The 23,833-nt window shown below is 37.9% G+C and overlaps 2 long non-coding RNA genes across 2 annotated transcripts; both read right to left on the bottom strand.

Annotated features, from left to right (window-relative positions):
- Positions 1 to 48: 48 nt before the first annotated feature.
- LOC131645978 (uncharacterized) lies at positions 49 to 1,765 on the bottom strand. The gene is made up of 2 exons (XR_009297243.1): positions 1,637 to 1,765; positions 49 to 322 (listed from the first exon to the last, which is right to left on the bottom strand). It is a non-coding gene; the product is annotated as an uncharacterized LOC131645978 (long non-coding RNA).
- A 3,746-nt stretch (positions 1,766 to 5,511) lies between these two features.
- LOC131645977 (uncharacterized) lies at positions 5,512 to 7,228 on the bottom strand. The gene is made up of 2 exons (XR_009297242.1): positions 7,100 to 7,228; positions 5,512 to 5,785 (listed from the first exon to the last, which is right to left on the bottom strand). It is a non-coding gene; the product is annotated as an uncharacterized LOC131645977 (long non-coding RNA).
- Positions 7,229 to 23,833: the final 16,605 nt, after the last annotated feature.

Here is a 23,833-nt window from a genome sequence, read left to right as displayed (position 1 = left end):
AATCAGAGTAAATACACAGCAAGGATGCTACAATTAATAAAAGAAATAGAATACCAAGTCGTTTGTCATGCTTTATTAGGAATAATCCAAAAATATCAAAATACATGTTCAACACAGCGGAAACTCATTCAACAATGTTATAAAACATTTCCGATAAAATCAACGGTACATTATACAATAATGGCAAAATAGTGTATCACAAGTAAACTCTAAGACTATCGTCCCCCAGTGTTACAAGATCAGAGCATGACCGACACGACCCAACATAACCGGATAAACTCTACGAGTCATCCTCACCGATTGCTTAGGCCGCTACTTCAATCTGAAATCATTAAAGTAAGGGTGAGACTACATCATAATTAAATAGCATTATAAATCATCAGATATAGAATTTCATAAGCAATTATCCACTCTACTTAGCATATTCAGATTAATCAATTCATACTAATCACAAGCACAAGTCAATAGTATGCAACAATAACACGACACAATCATAACACCGGATTTCATCCTGACATGTCACAATTTATACAAAGACCATGCAGACTCTTATGCATGTGGTACCATACATGGGATACACCCATCCAACTGATCTTTTTCATCACCGAGATACAGTTTAACCAGCACAAATTCCACACAATGGGAATTATGCCCACCATTTTGATCCACTTTCATCACCGGGATCCATCACCAAAAATGTATGCGAATGAATGTAACATATAACATGCTTATAACATCACCAATCCGATGTATCACATCGTCTCATTATCATCACCAATTCATCATCAATTCATCACCAAATAAGCATGCATTAGTTTTAGCATTCATACAAATATATCACACGCATACATATAAAACATCACCCAATAAATAATATAAACACGATACAAAACTCGGAACTTACGTCCATATCACCTATTCATCATATATAGTTCACACCACATATAACGTCAAATCACAGTTATATCATTACAACATCACCACATTGTCACATTAACCAAATCATGCACACAATGTACAAAAAACGCCATGAACGAAATAAATCAAGATTTTCAAAATAAAATCAAGTTATTGTTGTTTTCTTTACTTTATATTATAGAGTATTTAATTTAAGAAACAACGTCCAAAACGGCGTCAAAAACGGACTTACGGTTTGAAAATTAGAGCTGTTTGAAGTTAGAATAGTTTTCAAAACGCGCTGCTGGAAATTTGTACTGGAACCCGGTTCGTCCCACATGGGAACCGGTTCCTAGACCCAAAAATGCTATTTTTAACGTTCTAACACAGTGGAACCCGGTTTCTCCCACATGGGAACCGGTTCCCACGAACCCAGTAGCTGAAAAACATGATTTTTAAGGCTTTTATGCATCCCAAACACATACCAACTTATGCCATTACGAAATTGATCATCAATAACATCAAAATACTCCAAATACATGATTCTAATGCACAAACAACATACCACAACACTATGTAACAATATTACATCATCAATTGCAGTCAATTCATCAAATCATACATGTCAGTGTTGAAATTTCATAAAACCTAACATCCCAAATAGAGATTCTAATCCCTTAATTCAATCCTATCATCATCAAAATCATAATACTACATAATTAGAGTAATCACCCCTTACCTTGATGGAGATTCTTGAATTGATCCTTGAACTTTGGGGTTTTCCTCCTTCCTTTGCTCTTCTCACTTCTACGATCAAAGTCTTTTCTCCCAACTCTGCTTTTCACGTTCCTTTTTCCTTTCTCCCAATTCCTCATTATTTTATAAAATAAATTTTAATTAGAATAGGGCCTTTACTAATATAACACCCCCCTCATTCCTTAACACCACACGTGGCCCAACATCATAAACCATTCTTTTCCAATTAACTTCCACAAACCACCAATAATTCTAATTATTAATTAAATTTCTAATATTTCTCAATGTTCCTCACACCATCAATTATACCAATTAGATAATTTTCCTACTTAAATTAAATAATTAGAAATAATTTTCGGGGTGTTACAACTCTCCCCCACTAAAAGAGTTTTCGTCCTCGAAAACATACCTCAAGTGAAAAGTTCCGGATAAGAGCCCTTCATCTTACTCTCCCGTTCTCAGTTAACACTTTCTTAGTCGAACCTCAAAATTCATCTGACATAACCAACATAAGCATGCCTCATGCATTCAATCTCAGCTCTTACGTCGCATTTGACCATCCCAAGGTGTACCACTCGCCATATCTCCCAAGGTTAACGACAATGGGGCGTCAAGGTGCGACTCATACAATACGCCCAATAACTGAGTAATATAATTACAAAACCATGGTATGACCACACCCGATCAACACTATAGTAAAGAATTCCATCTACCGAACGTACCAACCTTAGACACACTTTTCCATCTGAGCGATGAAATAACACTTACACTTTTCACCAAGTGCTTCCTTCAAGAGTTCGACAATAACATTCCTATACCATTGAATTTCAACTATCTGACTCCTCTCAAGTTATACCAGCAATTATCCAACATGTTACATTCTGCTGTTGCTGCTCTATTTGATTACTCATTACAATCGTCATTACCAATTAGATTTCTCAGTTTTATCCAATTTCAACTCTCTTTACTCATTCGTTCCAGAATCCTTCTTTATCATACATGGTACTAATCTACCATTTAGCAACACTTACTCGCACTCAAAAACAAAGTACTGATTTACTCCCTCTATTTAAACATTCTAACCATCAGAACGAGTACACACAAGTAATTATAATCACACTCATCATCCTTAATATACCATTGCTTACAAAATAGCTCAAACTGAGTCCCGCTCTTCTCTAAGAATTAAATCAACTTCGTCCTTCCTAGAGTATAATTCCCATTATATCTGGAAATCTACAATAACACCTTACAACAGTACAAAATTATTATAGCATCATATAGTATCAACTCATCGCCTTAACTTCGCTGAATACATACTCGTTAACTAACTACATCCACAATAACATACTCATCATCTCGGCAATTATTCAAAAGAGTACTAATTCTCCGAAATGACATCCTTTCATCCACTAGATTATAAATCCAACATATAGATCAATACACATCCTCTATGTAGGCTCCTGACATATTAATTCCTCACTGCCCACGAGTAATACTCATAACACTACTCCACATCACACTTTCGTTACGCGATTCTGATTACCCGTCTTAAGTCACCATCCAATATATTGCACTCTTTCCTATTCACTTCTTCATAAAATCACACAACATGGTGAGTGATTATTCTCACGGTTTAATATCCATCACAACTTATACCATTAAGGTAACAAAACAAGTTCATCCCATTTATATGATCCCGTCTACTATCAACAAGAGATTAAGGGTGATCAAGTCCTCAATTTGTCAATAGATAGTCGACAACCATATTTAAGCATAAACCGTCGTTACTACATAATAGTGTCCTTTTCCGAGTTTGCACTCAAACTCATTAACATCGTCATAGTCCAATAGTTCACTCTGAGTCTTTACAACTCGCACACTTCCTTTTCATTGGATCTTGTCAGTGGGATACCAACATCCAAACATTTTACATAATCTGCTTCATGGTCACTTAGCATTCACACACCTGTTAAGTACTTCCAACTTCATAATCACTAATATACTCGTACCTTACTATTTTTCTGTTCCAAATCAAAATCTTCATCTTAGCAAAAGACCGCGACAACATTCATACTCCTGGTTTCACTCTAAATCCCAAGACATCTTTTGCGTCCAAGCATCATTCCACTCGGAATCTCAACAAATTCTTCCTCACACCAATAGGTTTAAGAAATCCTCTACAATTCTTCTTCTATACATGTCGTTGCTTTGGCATCATAAATATGACTTCAACCGTACTAAAACTTATTTCACCTTTTCTACTAATTCATTCTTCACTAAAATCCATCGGTACTCAAATCATCTTTATTACCGAACACCTCATCAACTTAATCCTCAACAACATATTCTACTCAATTTTGTTTCAAACAATCGCGGTAGTAGGCATTCCTATTCAACAAGTTTTGCGCTGCCTTAACCAACTTCAGAATATCTCCCCAGAGGATCAAAAGTTATGGGTTTTTAAAGTAAAAACAATTTTCTAAAAACTCACAGTAGAACCCGGTTCCTCCCATACAGGAACCGGTTCCTGGCTACTTCCCATAACTCGTCTCTGATTTTTACTATGGGGAACCGGGTTGTCTCTATCTGGGAACCGGTTCCCAGCAACCCAGAATCCACACGCCTCTGTTTTTATAAGGGGGAACACATTTCAAACAAGTTTTAAATATCAAATAACAATATATCTCATGGTTATTAAGTCAGCTTCGCAATGCCCCAAACGACACTTAAATCAGACACTCGGATCTCAAGATATGAATTTTCCAATCGTTGTCCGAAATTGCAACACTGACGCCATGCAGCGACACTTTAAATGATATTTCCAAAACTCCTCAAATGGTACATTTAATTCCTAAAATTGCTTCTCAACAAACCTTTTAATCATTCCTTCAATCCGTTCAATTCTGACACTGTTATCCCGTGCAGTACCAACAAACAAGTTTAGTTCTAAGAGCACGCGTAACCGCAACTTCACCTCTTTCCAACATCATCCTGTCACAATTAAATATGTTACAGCTTCTGCAACCATTTTTATAACCAAGTTCATCTCTTTAGCTTTCCGACGCTTCAAACGGAACTCAAATCAGATGTCCAGAACTCCAGTTATGAATTTTCGAAGTTCTGCAGCTATTCCGCAATTTTCCTGCGTTTTGCTTACGAAAATCCCACTCCAAAACTCATTCTCTTCAACTCGATCACATTCCAAACAGCTTCTTATCATATCTCTTCACTTCCAAACATTATTATAACTTGAGCAACACATCCCATTGCCGAAGTGCGATTTCTGAAACATTACGACAACAATCCTCTTTGCAACTTTCAACTGAACCTCTTCCGAAACGCAAGACTACTCAACTGACAACTATGCAGCCCCTCAGCAGAGCTGATACATTGCAACTTCCTAATTTCCTCTCCTACAAATATTCATCAATTACCTCTAATCATCTTCCTTCAAGACGTTCCAACTTAACTACCAGTCAAGTCCTAATTTCAAGTCACCTTCGATTCGGAAAACAACAACTCCAACAACGCTTGCACGGTTGCCAACAACAGCCTACTGAATCAATCGTCTTACAACTGAAACATAACCGAGAAGCCAAGCTTCTCCCCCACTTGTTTCAAACCAACTTCCGCAACAAACAACCAAGTACCGACAGTGATTTACTCACATGTCGCGTACCAAGGGATAATATGCCGACAGTATTCAACTGTCGTGCAACTCAACTGACTCTACAATTGGCCGGACGGACCGACCTGCTCTGATACCACTATTGTAACACCCTTCTAAACCCCGCGGAAATAAATAAAAATCAGAGTAAATACACAGCAAGGATGCTACAATTAATAAAAGAAATAGAATACCAAGTCGTTTGTCATGCTTTATTAGGAATAATCCAAAAATATCAAAATACATGTTCAACACAGCGGAAACTCATTCAACAATGTTATAAAACATTTCCGATAAAATCAACGGTACATTATACAATAATGGCAAAATAGTGTATCACAAGTAAACTCTAAGACTATCGTCCCCCAGTGTTACAAGATCAGAGCATGACCGACACGACCCAACATAACCGGATAAACTCTACGAGTCATCCTCACCGATTGCTTAGGCCGCTACTTCAATCTGAAATCATTAAAGTAAGGGTGAGACTACATCATAATTAAATAGCATTATAAATCATCAGATATAGAATTTCATAAGCAATTATCCACTCTACTTAGCATATTCAGATTAATCAATTCATACTAATCACAAGCACAAGTCAATAGTATGCAACAATAACACGACACAATCATAACACCGGATTTCATCCTGACATGTCACAATTTATACAAAGACCATGCAGACTCTTATGCATGTGGTACCATACATGGGATACACCCATCCAACTGATCTTTTTCATCACCGAGATACAGTTTAACCAGCACAAATTCCACACAATGGGAATTATGCCCACCATTTTGATCCACTTTCATCACCGGGATCCATCACCAAAAATGTATGCGAATGAATGTAACATATAACATGCTTATAACATCACCAATCCGATGTATCACATCGTCTCATTATCATCACCAATTCATCATCAATTCATCACCAAATAAGCATGCATTAGTTTTAGCATTCATACAAATATATCACACGCATACATATAAAACATCACCCAATAAATAATATAAACACGATACAAAACTCGGAACTTACGTCCATATCACCTATTCATCATATATAATTCACACCACATATAACGTCAAATCACAGTTATATCATTACAACATCACCACATTGTCACATTAACCAAATCATGCACACAATGTACAAAAAACGCCATGAACGAAATAAATCAAGATTTTCAAAATAAAATCAAGTTATTGTTGTTTTCTTTACTTTATATTATAGAGTATTTAATTTAAGAAACAACGTCCAAAACGGCGTCAAAAACGGACTTACGGTTTGAAAATTAGAGCTGTTTGAAGTTAGAATAGTTTTCAAAACGTGCTGCTGGAAATTTGTACTGGAACCCGGTTCGTCCCACATGGGAACCGGTTCCTAGACCCAAAAATGCTATTTTTAACGTTCTAACACAGTGGAACCCGGTTTCTCCCACATGGGAACCGGTTCCCACGAACCCAGTAGCTGAAAAACATGATTTTTAAGGCTTTTATGCATCCCAAACACATACCAACTTATGCCATTACGAAATTGATCATCAATAACATCAAAATACTCCAAATACATGATTCTAATGCACAAACAACATACCACAACACTATGTAACAATATTACATCATCAATTGCAGTCAATTCATCAAATCATACATGTCAGTGTTGAAATTTCACAAAACCTAACATCCCAAATAGAGATTCTAATCCCTTAATTCAATCCTATCATCATCAAAATCATAATACTACATAATTAGAGTAATCACCCCTTACCTTGATGGAGATTCTTGAATTGATCCTTGAACTTTGGGGTTTTCCTCCTTCCTTTGCTCTTCTCACTTCTACGATCAAAGTCTTTTCTCCCAACTCTGCTTTTCACGTTCCTTTTTCCTTTCTCCCAATTCCTCATTATTTTATAAAATAAATTTTAATTAGAATAGGGCCTTTACTAATATAACACCCCCCTCATTCCTTAACACCACACGTGGCCCAACATCATAAACCATTCTTTTCCAATTAACTTCCACAAACCACAAATAATTCTAATTATTAATTAAATTTCAAATATTTCTCAATGTTCCTCACACCATCAATTATACCAATTAGATAATTTTCCTACTTAAATTAAATAATTAGAAATAATTTTCGGGGTGTTACACACTGAACCAGCTCCTCCACCAATCCTGCCCCTCCCCAATGAGGTCCTGAATAAAACCTTCTTTCGACTCTTCGAGGAGACAAATGTTACCACCCATCGGGGATACTTTGACAGCAAACACTCCTTCCATCTCCATATATGTTTGAATGTTGTACGCCGATCCCGGTACGGCCACTTTCCCCACAAAGGCTTTAGCGAACTTGGATCTGTGATTATCCGGAAAAGTGAAAGAAACTTCCTTAACCACTGCTAATCCCTCTGCACGATTCAAGTTGACATTCACCGAAGATCCCTCGACAACATTGGCGAACGAACGTGTAAGCGGCTTCGCAACATACAAGTTACTGCTATGACCAGCTCTATTGGGGATATTATGCCCTTCAGAATGCCTCGCTACGCCCCCTGCCTCCTCTCGAAATGGGGAAGATTAACATGAAGTTTCTTTTCCCCAATCACAACATTGTCCAATCTGACCGCTAATAACCATCTGACTTCCACATCCACGAATCTAGCGAAGCCAAAGCGTTTACCAAAATTGTTTCGTCTAGGCGAAATAGCCACCTCAACCACGTTCCCAACACACCCGAAAAGTTCATACAAATCTTTCGCACAAGCTGTATCTGGAAATTCTGAGACATAAAATGAGGTCACCGCCTTAGATAGGTTTGGTCGATTACGTCTCCAACCATCCAACGGAAACGCATCCCACCAGAGATAGCTCTTCCCCGCCTGACAGAATCGCGAAACCTGCTTCCACCCATCCTCATGCTGAATGAATCTCCTATCCCTCATCCGAATTAGAACACAGATAACCCACACCGAAACCAAAACAGAAGACAAATGGGAGCTAGCGCGAGGGCTCAACACCGGAACGAAGCTAAACCCAGAGAGCACCAACAGAGAAACCTGAGAAGAAAGAACCCTCGGAGAGTGCCGCACGCTGCGTTAAAACCGGCGAACCCAAAAGCCCTAAAATGATGTCAATTGTGCCTTCACACCAAGGTCCCTGAGCCCTAAAGCCAGGAATTTAAACCGAAGATGCTGGGGAACACGATACCACACTAGGAACCTTCGAAATCCTCTCAGAACGCAGTAGAACACTCGCAGCAGCGCACCGATAGAGCTACCGGAAAGCCCAAAACGGGAATCGCCAGAACAAAGAAAATGGTCCTGCTTAAAATTATTATTCTTACAGTTTTTAATCTTCCTGTAATATAGATAAAATTCACTTTGTTGTCAGGTAATTTTTTTTTTTAATTTCTCTCATGTAATATTATATATATTTTTTATTATCCCCCTAAGCGTGTAGTTTAAACGCCAAACTAGAGAGAAATAAAAAATATATATTACATGAGAGTAAACTTTACATTTAGGGTCAAAAAAAGATTACAGGGGTAAACTTTACACCTAGGGGGCAAAAACAAACATTACAGGGATAAACTTTTTAAGGGAGTGTTTGAAAAAAAAAATTTACTGAGAAAAAAGCAAATTTCGCCTATATTACAGAGAATTTTGTATATTTAACCCTTATTTAATTTGATAAATAATATAATATTTAATTGTTCATCGTTATTAAAGTTTGTTCTATTTTGTAATTCATTTTAGAATTTGTTATGTTAAGAGCACTGAGGTAACATTGAGATTTTGTATACAGTTAAATGATAGAAAATATGATGAAAAATATTTTGTTTAATTTTTTAGAATTCACTTTATATATTTGAGAAGTAAAATACTTGTATTTTATAGTATTGATTAACTTAAAAATTGAATAAAAATTATTAAAAATTATTTAACTTAAATATAAATATAAATTATTAATGTTGATATTTGTAAATATATAGTGTTAAAAATATTTGTATATAGAATAGTTCCACATTGATTATATCATGTACTTAGCTGTAATCTCTCTATATAATAATAAAGTCGTGGTGCTTTACAAAACTACATGATTTATTCAAATGTCTCTTAGTCTCTCGTATTTCAACATGGAATCTAGAGCCTACTGAGAGACAACCCTTTACCGTGATTTACTCTGTTAAGCCACTGTCTTTCGGTGAGAAATTTTTGGCAAACTGTGTCATAACTCCGGTTTTCCTTCCATACATTGTCGTGACTCATTTCGACATCCATTTTCGAATTTCTCCGGTCACCACCGAACTGCTGCGCCATCCGCTGTTGCCGCTATTGTTTCCGACAACATTTCAGCAAACTAACCCTACCTGCAGAAATGCCTTCTCCGATCCGTTCGATTCCAGCAATTTTCCCATCGCCCCACTCGCCACCGTGCAACTGTTCCAAATCTAATGCTTATGGCTACTCCTCAAAACTTTACGCCAAACTACGATGATTTTCTCAAGTGGTATCAAAATTATCATAACCTAGATTCTACTGCTTCAGTTACACACACACACTAGTAATTCATCTGCTTGCCTCTCTCAATCATCTTCTCTTGGACCTAGGGTCCTTGATTCTGGTGCGTCTGATCTTGTTATTGGTAATAAAAATATTTTTACTTCCCTCTCCACCTTAGGTTTCTTACCTACTATAACTTCTGCCAATGGTTCTCAAACCCGATCTGAAGGGATTGGTAATGTTCAAATTATAGCTTCTTTCTCTGTTACTTCTGTTCTCTATGTACCTAATTGTCCATTTAATTTACTTTCAGTTATACGTTTAACTCGTTCTCTTGATTGTATTGTCACCTTCACTAACAATAATGCTACCCTGCATGATTAGAGTTCGGGACAGACGATTGGCGTCAGATGCGAGTCTCAAGGCCTTTATTACCTCTTAGTGTCATCTCAGACATGTTCAGCCAAAGATTCTCCACTCACTATCCATGTTCAGTTAGGTCATCCTAGTATTCCTAAACTACAAAAGTTCGTGTCAAGTTTATCGAAGGTGTGTGTCTAATTTACATTGTGAGTCATGTCAAGTAGGGAAACACACCCGGAGTCAATTTCCCAATCGAGTCAATAAACGAGCTTCATCCCCTTTTGCTTTAGTTCACTCCGATGTTTGGGGTCCCTCGCGTACTCTCTCTACACTTGAGTCTAGGTATTTTGTCACCTTTATTGATGATTTTTCACGTTGCACGTGGTTATTAATAATAAAAAATAGATCTAAATTATTCTCTATTTTTGAACAATTTTATAAAGAAATATAAACTCAGTTTGGGGTGTCTATTCATACCTAAAGAAGTGATAATGCTCGTGAATACTTATCCCAATAATTTCAAACTTTTATGTCCATCAATGGTATTTTCCACCAAACATCTTGTCCTCCAACACCTCAACAAAACAGGGTAGCCGAACGCAAAAATCATCATCTCGTAGAAACCATTCGGGTCCTACTTCTCCATGGTAATGTTCCATTTCGGTTTTGGGGGGATGTTCTGCTAACGACATGTTACCTTATAAATCGCATGCCCTCATCTCTCCTTAATGATAGAATCCCTCATTTAATTCTTTTTCCCAATTCTCCACTTCACCCAATTCCTCCCCGAGTCTTTGGGTCCACGTTTTTTGTACACAATCTCTCTCCCGGTCTTGATAAACTATGAGCTCGATCACTAAAGTGTGTCTTTCTTGGTTATCATTGAAGGATAGAAAAACACTTAGAAAGGGGGGGGATTGAATAAGTGTGACTTAAAATCTTGAGCGATAAAAATAAAATGCACAATTATTTTTATCCTGGTTCGCTGTTAACGAAGCTACTCCAGTCCACCCCCGCAGAGATGATTTACCTCAACTGAGGATTTAATCCACTAATCGCACGGATTACAATGGTTTTCCACTTAGCCGCAACTAAGTCTTCCAGAGTCTTCTGATCACAACCTGATCACTCCAGGAACAACTGCTTAGTTCACTCCTAAGACTTTTCTAGAGTCTACTGATCAACACGATCACTCTAGGCTTAGTTCACTCCTAAGACTTTCTGCTCAGCCAACTGCCAAGACTTCCTGCTCAGCCAACTGCCAAGACTTCCTAGAGTATACTGATCAACTGATCACTCTAGTTCCTTACAACTTAATGTAATCTATTCAAGAGTTTACAAATGCTTCTTAAAAGCGATAATCACAACTGTGATATTTCTCTTACAATTTAAGCTTAATCTCACTAAGATATTACAACAGCAATGTAGTGAGCTTTGATGAAGATGAAGATTCTGAGTTTTGATTTGAACAGAGTTTCAGCAAGTTAATTTGAATTGTATTCGTGCGAAAATCGTTAGCCTTGCTTCTCATCAGAACTTCATATTTATAGGCGTTGAGAAGATGACCGTTGAATGCATTTAATGCTTTGCGTGTTCCGTACAGCTTTGCATTTAATGTTATACGCTTTTGTCAACTACCTCGAGCCTTGTTCACGCTGTGTCTACTGACGTAGCCTTTAGTAGCTTTAACGTTCCTTTTGTCAGTCAGCGTAGTCTGCCACGTGTACTTCCTTCTGATCTGATGTTTGTGAATACGACGTTTGAATATCATCAGAGTCAAACAGCTTGGTGCACAGCATCTTCTGATCTTCTGACCTCGAAGTGCTTCTGAGCGTGATACCATCTTCTGATCTTCAGTGCTTCTGATCTCATGTTCTTCTGATGCTTCCATAGACCCATGTTCTGATTCTGCTTCGACCATCTTCTGATGTCTTGCCAGACCATGTTCTGATGTTGCATGCTGAACCATTTGAGACACATCTTCTTAGCGCTGAATTATGCGTACTCTTTATATATATTTCCTGAAAGGGAAATTGCATTGGATTAGAGTACCATATTATCTTAAGCAAAATTCATATTATTGTTATCATCAAAACTAAGATAATTGATAAGAACAAATCTTGTTCTAACAATCTCCCCCTTTTTGATGATGACAAAAACATATATAAATGATATGAATTTGCGATCAGAAAGAGTAGACGGCAAAAGACAAATTACACAGCTATAGCATAAGCATATGAATATGTCTCCCCCTGAGATTAACAATCTCCCCCTGAGATAAATAATCTCCCCCTGAAATAAATACTCGAAGAACTTTAATAAAAGACTTCCCTGATTATTTCGGTAGAGACGATCATATGAGCTTCTGCCTTCAGAGAATCCATAGCTTCTGACTTCTGCTTCCATTGGACAGCTTCAGAACTTGAATTTCTTTGATCTTCAGAACATTCACAGCTTCTGACTTCTGCTTCCATTCAGGACAGCTTCAGAACTTGAATTTCTGGATCTTCAGAACATTCACAGCTTCTGACTTCTGCTTCCATTCAGGACAGCTTCAGAACTTGAATTTCTGGATCTTTTAGAACATTCACATCTTCTGATTTCTGCTTCCCTCGGATAGCTTCAGAACTTTGAATGTCTACCAACATCACTTCATGCTAGATTTGTATCAGAACATTGTTGAATGTACCAGAGCATCATCTGAGCATCTCTACATCCTGAAATGTTACAGAACAAAAACTAAACGACAAAAGTCAGCATGAACGAGTTAGAACATAAAATGTATATTCAAATACATGATATGTATCAGAGCCAAATGTATCAGAGCATTTTAGGCTAAAAACATGTATCAGAGCAAATAATGTATCAGAGCCATAACATTATGTGTATCAGGGCAAATAGAATTTTGTCAGAACAGGAATGTTCAAATTCTATTGTCAGTGCTTCTGATTCATTCTTCTTTCTTGCTTCTGATCTCTGAAGCTTGACAGCACTCAGCTTGCTTCAGTTTCAATGGTTTTGCTTCTAGTGTTTGCTTTGAAGATTCACTTCACTTCTTTGTACCTGCAAAACACTTAAACCATATAGAACTTGCAGTTCATGTTAGTGAATGTGTGGGAGCCTTTACCCAGCAACTGATAGATTTAATCAAATCATTTATCATTTATCTTTCTCCCCCTTTTTGTCATATCATCAAAAAAATAGAAAAGATTCAGATGAATAAAACAGAACACATGGAGGAAGAAGATGATTTCATTAAGGTTCAACCAAAGGGTACAGAAGTACAAGATGAAAAAATCAGATGCACAGAAACAAAACAGATGCAAAGAAAAGAAAGAAACAACATAGACTCAATCTAAGATGGCCCTAGTCTTGACAAGATCTTGGCCAGCATCTGTTTGACATCATTGTTGTGTTCTTCTTGCCTCTCAATGAAAGCATCATACTTCTCATTGAGTGAACTTTGCTCATCCTGTCTCCTCTGAATCGCTTCTAGAGTCCTTGCAAGACGAGAAGGTTCATCAAGAGAAGTTTTACCGCTTTCAACCACAGGAATGACATGTTGATCTGCAGCTTCCATAGAAGTATCATTTGCTGGGATATCCTCAACAGGGTCTGATTTAGCAACATGATCTTCAGCATCTGCTTCTTGCATAGAAGCATCTCCATACTCTGCAGCAGGAATTTCAGAGTCTCCATTCTCTAGAGCCTGAAGAATGGCAGCTAAATTCCTTGGAGCAGAGGGACCTTCCACTTCTGGTGGGTCAACAACTTCTGGAATGACCAAGCTAGGGTCTTTCTTAGAAGGGTTTTCCCTTAGAAAGTCAAATAAGGTCTTGAAGTCTCCAAGCAGAACAGGATACTCAGGAATCCAGATAACCATGTCCCTGCATGGGTTTGCTTCCATTGCAGCAGCCAGTCTCAATACTTCCAATTCATCTACAAAGGGCTTCTCCTCAGCAGCAACACAATTTCTGAGAGGATGATAGTAGATACCATTATCTTCCTCCAGAAGGTAACCAGGGTAACCAGGGGCAGCAGCCACTAGTCTTTTCTGAACACCCATTGCTTCTACTTGAAAATCCTTGCGAAATCTTCTCCAGAGATTTCTTGTAGAAACATCATCCAGACCATTTAGGAATGCATCCTTCAGAAGATCTAGACTGTTAATCACCTCATGTCTGAAGAGTTCCAGGTATGTAGAAGGTTCAGGTTCAGGCGGATTGAAGGTAAATTTGTAGTCTGGGTAGAGAAGGCAGTAGGGTTGGGATTTTCTGGTAGGTAATGGATGAGATATAGAAGATGGAGGTATGGTGGTTGAGGAGGAGGGAATATCTGAGAGAATGATTGATGAGGTTGGAGTGTCAGATGGAATGACTTGAGGAGAGGGTGAAGTATTTGAAAAGGAAATTGGTGAGGGGAAATTATCAGAAGGAGTTGGTGGAAGAATGCTCAACGGTGTGGGGTTTAGAATGGGAGAGGAGGAGGATGATGGAGAAGGATTTGGTAGAGTGAAGTTTACTTTTGGTTCAGATGGAGGTGGTTGGAAAGATGGTTTAGGGACAGAAGGAGGTGGAGTAAGGACATCTCTGAAGATTTGTACAGAAGAAGAGGAAGAAGATCTGGTTCTGCGAAAGGAATCTCTGATCCTTTTATCTCTTCGTTCTTTAGATTCCACCTTGTCAGGATCATAGGTGACCCTCAACTTCTTGGCTCTTTCAGCCTCATCTTCTTCAGCCTTTCTTTTTAACCTTGCCTGTCGTTCCTTCTTATCCTTCTTCAGAATATCCTCTTTAGACGGAAGTACTCTGCCACGGATCCAAGCAGGATCAACATCTGATTGCTTCCTCACGCAATCTTCCAAGTAAAACTTGACAACTTGATCAAGTTCTTTATGAAACAGAGAGATGAACCCTTTAACAGCAATTCTTCTGGACAGAATGTCAGGAAAGCTTGTGCACATAACAGGTACATTCTTAATGACTTCCAGTCCGAACAGATCAACGCCATTGAAGATGGGACCTTGAGTTACTCCAAGAAAATGCGAGGCATTACGATCTCTGATGGAGTCCACCACTTTGCTTTCAATCAGAATGTCTGAAATCATCCTTCCGAAAGGAATGGTTGTTCTTGGAATATGAGGGTACTTTGCCCTTTCATCTTCTCTTGACTCAAGGATAGAGGTTTTCAGATTCTCAAATAGAATATGAGAGATGTTGATCTCTATCTTTTTGCCAATGCAGAAAAGAGTATACTTGTGAGTCGGGCTGATGTAGGAGGAGCAGCGCATCTTTTTTCTATGGTGAAGAGAACCCAGGATAATCTCAGCCCATACTTTATAAAAAGGCTTTAAGTTGCCCGTGAAAGCAGAGTCAGTTCCAGCAACCGTAGAGATTTGTTTTGCAACTAAAGTCCAGTCAACTGTATGGGGTTGAAACTCAGACCAACCTTCTTCATCATTAAGATTGTACAGCTTTCTGATGAGTTTCTCAGTGATAGTCACTTCATGCCCTAGCACGAAAGAAATGATGGCAGTTGGGGTCACTGTTGCATGTACCCAAAAATCCTTTACAAGTTCTGGATAAATTGGACCAACCAATCTATCAAGATATTTAGACCATCCTTGCTCAAGGATTCTTGCATCACACTGAAAGCCATTTGCTTTAAGGTTGTTGATATCTACAGCCGATTCGCATAAAACTTCCAGTTCTTTCGTGGGTATTAAGCAAGTTTTCAACGGAGCATCATTTTTGTTTAAACGGTTTTGTGCGGAAGTGATGCTATCTTTAGAGATTGAAGAACGAGAAGATGAATTCATTGTGATAATGCTTTGAGATCAAATCAAGAACTAGGGTTTGAAGAGAGATGTAACGAGATGAATGCACAAAAGAGAGAAAAAAAATTTGGAATGAAGATGAAGCGGGTTAAATAAAAGATTTAAAAAAAATTGTGCATTTAATGAGAAATGACATTAGGAGAGAGAACACAGTAAATGAAATGATTTAATACAGTTACCTAGGTCGGCGTCTTTTCAACTGCACGCTTTGTACAAACCGTACAGACACGTGTTCATCATTAGATAATAGATGACAGCTGTATTAGGAACAGACTTTACGCCTTCAGATTCTGATCACTGCTTCTGAGTTGATCAAGTTTCACTTCTGGAAATACTCCTTCTGAAGTGTGCAGATATAAGACTGAATAATCTTCTGATCCATTACTTCTGATATACACAGCTTCTGGAGGTTTACTTCTTTGTTCTGCAGCTTCTGATAGGACACAACTGTATCTGCAGAAATTCTTAAGCTCTTTGTTTCATCAGAAACAAGTTTATCATCAAAACAGATGTTTACTGATTTGTCCATAATTAATGTTTCAATGTTTTGTATATTCTGTAGTATCAAGAATGAAACATCAATGCTTCAGAGACAGACAAAAACAGATGGTTCCAAGACTAATAAACTTTCTTTTCTGAATTCCTACAAACAAAGTTTCTTCAACAGATTTAAGAGCCAGAACTTGAAAGACAATCTTTCTTCCCTTCAAGTGTTGAGACCAACTTGAATCCAGGTGTCAAGTCATGTTGAATGTTGTCTTCTTTGTTATCAAGAGAATCTGCAAAAGAAATAATCCTTTTCTTTGGTACCCACATCTTCTTGGGTCCTTTCTTGTTAGATTTTCTCAAGTTCTGATTGAACTTGGGTTTAACATTGTAAGCAATAGGAGGAACAGCATGATAATTCTTAATGTGAGTTTCATGATATTTCCTAGGTTGTGTCACATGCTTCTTAGTGTGTGTAATGTGAAAACTTTGTGCATGTGAGGTGTGCCTAATATCATGTGAGTGGCCATACTTGAACTGATCATACAATGGTTTGTATGTAATTTTCATTTCATCAACAGGTTCAAGTTTGTATGGGGTTTCACCCTCATAACCAATGCCAACTCTTTTGTTTCCAGACACAGCATATATCATAGAAGCTAGCTGACTTCTGCCAATACTTCTAGATAGGAACTTCCTGAAACTTAAATCATATTCTTTCAGAATATGGTTCAGACTGGGAGTGGATTTTTCTGAATCAGAAGGAGATCCAACATTATTGGATAATTTTAAAAGTTTTTCTTTTAATTCAGAATTCTCCAACTCAAGCTTCTTTGTTTCAAATTCAAATTGCTTTTTCAGCTTTTTGTATTTGAGACTGATCTGAGACTTGAGTTCCAGAAGTTCAGTTAGACCGGAAACTAACTCATCTCTAGTAAGTTCAGAAAATACCTCTTCAGAATCTGATTCTGATGTAGATTCTGATCCGTCATCTTCTGTCGCCATCAGCGCACAGTTGGCCTGCTCATCTTCTGAATCATCTTCTGACTCATCCCAGGTTGCCATAAGACCTTTCTTCTTATGAAACTTTTTCTTGGGACTTTCCTTCTGAAGATTTGGACATTCATTCTTGTAGTGTCCAGGCTCATTGCATTCATAGCACATGACCTTCTTCTTGTCAAATCTTCTTTCATCAGAAGATTCTCCACGTTCAAATTTCCTTGAACTTCTGAAGCCTCTGAACTTCCTTTGCTTGGTCTTCCAGAGTTGATTTAGCCTTCTGGAAATCATGGACAGTTCATCTTCTTCTTCAGATTCTGATTCTTCAGGATCTTCTTCTCTAGCCTGAAAAGCGTTAGTGCATTTCTTGATATTAGATTTTAATGCAATAGACTTACCTTTCTTTTGAGGCTCATTTGCGTCCAGCTCAATCTCATGGCTTCTCAAGGCACTGATAAGCTCTTCCAGAGAAACTTCATTCAGATTCTTCGCAATCTTGAATGCAGTCACCATCGGACCCCATCTTCTGGGTAAGCTTCTGATGATCTTCTTTACATGATCAGCCTTGGTGTATCCTTTGTCAAGAACTCTCAATCCAGCAGTCAGAGTTTGAAATCTCGAAAACATCTTTTCAATGTCTTCATCATCCTCCATCTTGAAGGCTTCATACTTCTGGATTAAGGTAAGAGCTTTTGTCTCCTTGACTTGAGCATTTCCTTCATGAGTCATTTTCAAGGACTCATATATGTCATAGGCCGTTTCCCTGTTAGATATCTTCTCATACTCAGCATGAGAGATAGCATTCAGCAAAACAGTTCTACATTTATGATGATTCCTGAAAAGCTTCTTTTGGTCATCATTCATTTCTTGCCTTGACAGCTTCACGCCTCTGGCATTTACTGGATGTTTGTAACCATCCATCAGAAGATCCCATAGATCACCATCTAGACCCAGAAAGTAACTCTCCAGTTTATCTTTCCAGTATTCAAAGTTTTCACCATCAAATACCGGCGGTCTAGTATAACCATTGTTACCGTTGTATTGCTCAGCAGAGCCAGATGTAGATGCAGGTGTAGGTATAGTCCTTTCACTTTCATCAACCATCTTTTAAATGAAGCGTTTTTCTCTTCCTGAATCTTTTCTAAACACGGTTAAGTGCTTGCACCTTAGAACCGGCGCTCTGATGCCAATTGAAGGATAGAAAAACACTTAGAAAGGGGGGGGATTGAATAAGTGTGACTTAAAATCTTGAGCGATAAAAATAAAATGCACAATTATTTTTATCCTGGTTCGCTGTTAACGAAGCTACTCCAGTCCACCCCCGCAGAGATGATTTACCTCAACTGAGGATTTAATCCACTAATCGCACGGATTACAATGGTTTTCCACTTAGCCGCAACTAAGTCTTCCAGAGTCTTCTGATCACAACCTGATCACTCCAGGAACAACTGCTTAGTTCACTCCTAAGACTTTTCTAGAGTCTACTGATCAACACGATCACTCTAGGCTTAGTTCACTCCTAAGACTTTCTGCTCAGCCAACTGCCAAGACTTCCTGCTCAGCCAACTGCCAAGACTTCCTAGAGTATACTGATCAACTGATCACTCTAGTTCCTTACAACTTAATGTAATCTATTTAAGAGTTTACAAATGCTTCTTAAAAGCGATAATCACAACTGTGATATTTCTCTTACAATTTAAGCTTAATCTCACTAAGATATTACAACAGCAATGTAGTGAGCTTTGATGAAGATGAAGATTCTGAGTTTTGATTTGAACAGAGTTTCAGCAAGTTAATTTGAATTGTATTCGTGCGAAAATCGTTAGCCTTGCTTCTCATCAGAACTTCATATTTATAGGCGTTGAGAAGATGACCGTTGAATGCATTTAATGCTTTGCGTGTTCCGTACAGCTTTGCATTTAATGTTATACGCTTTTGTCAACTACCTCGAGCCTTGTTCACGCTGTGTCTACTGACGTAGCCTTTAGTAGCTTTAACGTTCCTTTTGTCAGTCAGCGTAGTCTGCCACGTGTACTTCCTTCTGATCTGATGTTTGTGAATACGACGTTTGAATATCATCAGAGTCAAACAGCTTGGTGCACAGCATCTTCTGATCTTCTGACCTCGAAGTGCTTCTGAGCGTGATACCATCTTCTGATCTTCAGTGCTTCTGATCTCATGTTCTTCTGATGCTTCCATAGACCCATGTTCTGATTCTGCTTCGACCATCTTCTGATGTCTTGCCAGACCATGTTCTGATGTTGCATGCTGAACCATTTGAGACACATCTTCTTAGCGCTGAATTATGCGTACTCTTTATATATATTTCCTGAAAGGGAAATTGCATTGGATTAGAGTACCATATTATCTTAAGCAAAATTCATATTATTGTTATCATCAAAACTAAGATAATTGATAAGAACAAATCTTGTTCTAACAATCATCAATCCCAAAAAGGTTATTGTTGCTACTCACATACTCTACAATGATACCTCGTATCAGCCGATGTCACCTCCTCATTTTCCATCCTTCGATGGCAAAAGTGATCTTCATGAGCATATCATCGCTGTCAATAATCAGACGACCATAGTTGGGGCTTCAGATTCTCCAAAGTGAAAACTAATCTTCGGAACTTTCAAGAATATGGTGTTGCATTGGTACTGAAAATTCTAGTAACCCACACGCAATATTGTACTGGATGTTATGACATCCACAATTACACAGAACAAAACGTTAAAACAAAAGCGCATAAAAACACTAAAGAACACAACAAATTGTTCACCCAATTCGGTATACAACAATACCTACTCCGGGGGATACCAAGCCAGGGAGGAAATCTAATATAAGAAGAATTAATTCGGAGTTAAAATCCCCCGTTTACAACTCCTCACTTAAGACCTAGACCTAAGTATCTCCACTCACTCCCCCTAATCACAGCAGTGATTACAAACACACATTAAACAAATTAGAGAGAAGACACACTTCAAAAACACACCTTGATCTGCTTAAAAGCTTCAATCAAGAGACACACACTCATGCTTAAAAGCTTAGAGTGACAAAGTACATAAACAACCTATTCCAATACAATCAACAAAAGACAATTGCTTGGAGTACAAGAGACTAAACACACAGCTACAGAACTACAGTTCTTCACAATTAACAAACCTTTCTCTCTGCGTTCCAAATTAGGACTGCAGTCTTCTTATATGCAGCTCTTGGGACTCGGGCTTTTCAAGAATCAAATTAGGGTTAACAAAGTTAACCTAATTTACACGTCATCAGGTTGTTACAAAATGTGTTGTTAACGAAATATTCTAGACGAAATATTCAATACACAATAAAAGGTTTCTTAAATTATAGATCGAGAGAAATCAAGAAACATAATAATAAACCATAACAGCTCCTGCTGTCAGACAAGGATGTCATGACATCGGTTCATGACATTCACTAACAAAACCTGTATGAGTTTAACACATGCAGCCTGCATAACACAATATAAATCATGTCATGACATCAGTCAAGACATTAAACATCCAGGAATGTTTTACCACAAAAAGCAGCCAATTTAAAAACATCTACAATCTCCCCCTTTGGCAAATGTTTGGCTAAAACATCCTGTCACACCATATCAGAGAACCACTTGTAGCAAAAAGCACACAACCATACACAATCAGAGCTAGTACAGTACAACATACCACACATACAACATACACCACTACTACCATCAGTATGCACACAACGCCCACAGCTACTGTTAGTTCTATATCAAGCATTTAACCACATAACATAGCTATACTACCACACCACAAGAGCAGCTGTCAAGTATAACAGAAATAAACTACTATACTACACACAATCAAATAGATCAACACAAAACAAGCATATCAAAATTGTTGATCACACAAACTTGTTGTTCTGGGTGACACTACTACTTCCCCCCTGTTTGGCCACAAAAGTTGCTAAAGTAAACTTGAAAATGCAAATAAGTACACACCAAATTTAAGTAAAAATAACAAAACCAAACAAAAAAAATCACCACCACCATCTGTCTTTATTCTTCAGAATCAGGCCCACCAGAGTTGTCTGCATCACTTTCTTCATCTTCTTCATCTGAACCATCAGCTGGACTGGTATTTCCTTCTTCAACTTCTTTCTCAAAATCTCTTCCCTCTTCTTGTTCATCTTGTGTTTCTGTCCCTGCAGCACCTGCAAAATCCTCATTACCACCCTTCTCTAGAGTGCTGATCATCTTCTCAAGAGATATCTTCCTTGCCTCCAGCTCTTTGCAAGTCTCTTTCAACATTGCTATGACTTCAGCCTTACTGGCTGATGATCCACTCTTGGATGTCTCACATGATGTCATGACAATGTCTGGGACATGTGTTCCCTGAAACAATTTATAATGGAAAGACAGAGCACTTTCCCTTTTGCAAATAGAATCAGTTTCAACCAAAATGCCAGGGTGCTGGTTTAAGATGATATTTGTCATACCCTAATTTTTGACCCCCCTGAGATGACATATCTTCAGGATTTTCATCAGGTCAAAGCAAGTACCCAGAGCAGTCACTTCTTCATCTGGCATTTAATCGAGGATGTTCAAAGACAAGAAAACTCAGGCAAAGGATCAATCAGTAGAAGGATTAGTCTCTAACATAATCATAGGACTCAAGAGCTTCATTTTCTCACCTATGATTGATTAGACACCCAGTCCTCTGAATACAGATTTACTCAGGTCACCAGACTAGGGTTTTTGAGCCTATCAAGGACTAAAATTAGGGATCACCTTTGGGAAACCCTAAAAAGCCCCAGGGGATCATTCAAAGACATCAATCATCTTCAAATAGCTCATATGACAAGATCCACTGGACATCACACCTCAATTCAAAGTCTACAGTCATTATTTTCATATGGTCGACAATTAGGGTTTTTTGACCTAATTCACCAGGATAGTTGACTTTTAATCAGAGGCATGGATCCAAAACTCAAGACATGATTCAAGAACCTCTACTACCTCAATATAACCCATTTACATCACTCATTTAAGGAGAAGATCTTGATTCTACACAAAAGTCCAAAATCTCACTTTATCTGGAAAACGTCAACTGTATGGGATCACCTTTGACTTTTAAGATTTTTGGTCAAACCATGACTTTCAAAAATCAAAATCATCAATATATGGATATTAAAGTCATTTGACCAAAGAAATTCAAGAAGAATCATCAAGGAGCAAAAAGTCGGGAATTAGGGTTTTTGAGGGCATTGTGGGAACTCAAAATTTCACCTACACAACTCAAAAAACTTCCAACATGAAAGTTGTAGATCTTGCAAAATAAAACAACATCTTACATAGGAACTTTTTACAAAAGATCAACCATTTAAGAGTTTTGGAATTTTGAAGCTTTAGGTTATAAAAACTTAGAAATTTTTCTAAGTGTTTTTAACCTAGTTTTCATCCAACTTTGGGCTCATTTTTCACAAATTTCCCTAATGATTCTGAAGGAACCATAAACTAATTATTTGAAGTAGATGTTTAGGGCTTTCCAAATTGTGTTCAACCTTCTCCAAATTCATTTTGAGCTAAGAGTTATGCTTGTTCAAAGTTGGCCTCATGAAGTGAAATTATAGGTCATGCCTCATTTTTGAACTTTGAAATTTTGTGCACATGACCTCATTTATGGATGCTACACGACCCATACCACATCTGAAAACATGCCATGCATTCATTTTCACCATAGCATAAGAATTGAGGAAGATTCCCAAAACAAGAACATGTGATTATGTAATGATTACATTTGGGAATTTATGGCAAATTGATGAATCACCCAAGGAATCTTCTCACCAACCAATTAGAGCTCATTTCTGTCTCAGAATTGTCCCCTGAGATCAAGAAAAATCGAGGGCTAGGGGATTGATCAAATGGAATCAAAATTCTCATCATTGCATAAGAGATATTTGCAAACTTCCTTCATGGCCAAGAAAACCAAATCAACCTCACTAAGCAAGCTCTCTCCTCTGCAACTATACTGAACCATTTGCCTATAAATAGGAGAGCATACCTCAGTAGAAAAACACACCAAAGCAACAGAATTCTTGCTTTCTCTTTTCTTTCTTCATACTTAGTTTTTTCAAAGGTCCTTTGGCAAGAAGACTCGGATTCTTCAAACTAAAGCTCTCTCTTTGAAAATAAGTATTCAAACACATTGAGGGAGGCATTTAGAGGTGATCCAAACCTCTAGAACACTTCTGGGCGTGGAGAATCATCATCTTCACCTCTCATTTGGAGCACTTGCAGTTGGAGGACCACAGAACAATT

Source organism: Vicia villosa, linkage group LG2, assembly GCF_029867415.1.
Source record: "Vicia villosa cultivar HV-30 ecotype Madison, WI linkage group LG2, Vvil1.0, whole genome shotgun sequence".
NCBI classification, from domain to species: Eukaryota; Viridiplantae; Streptophyta; class Magnoliopsida; order Fabales; family Fabaceae; genus Vicia; species Vicia villosa.
Note: the sequence above shows the minus strand (reverse complement) of the source record. Positions and strands in the feature narration are given on the sequence as shown.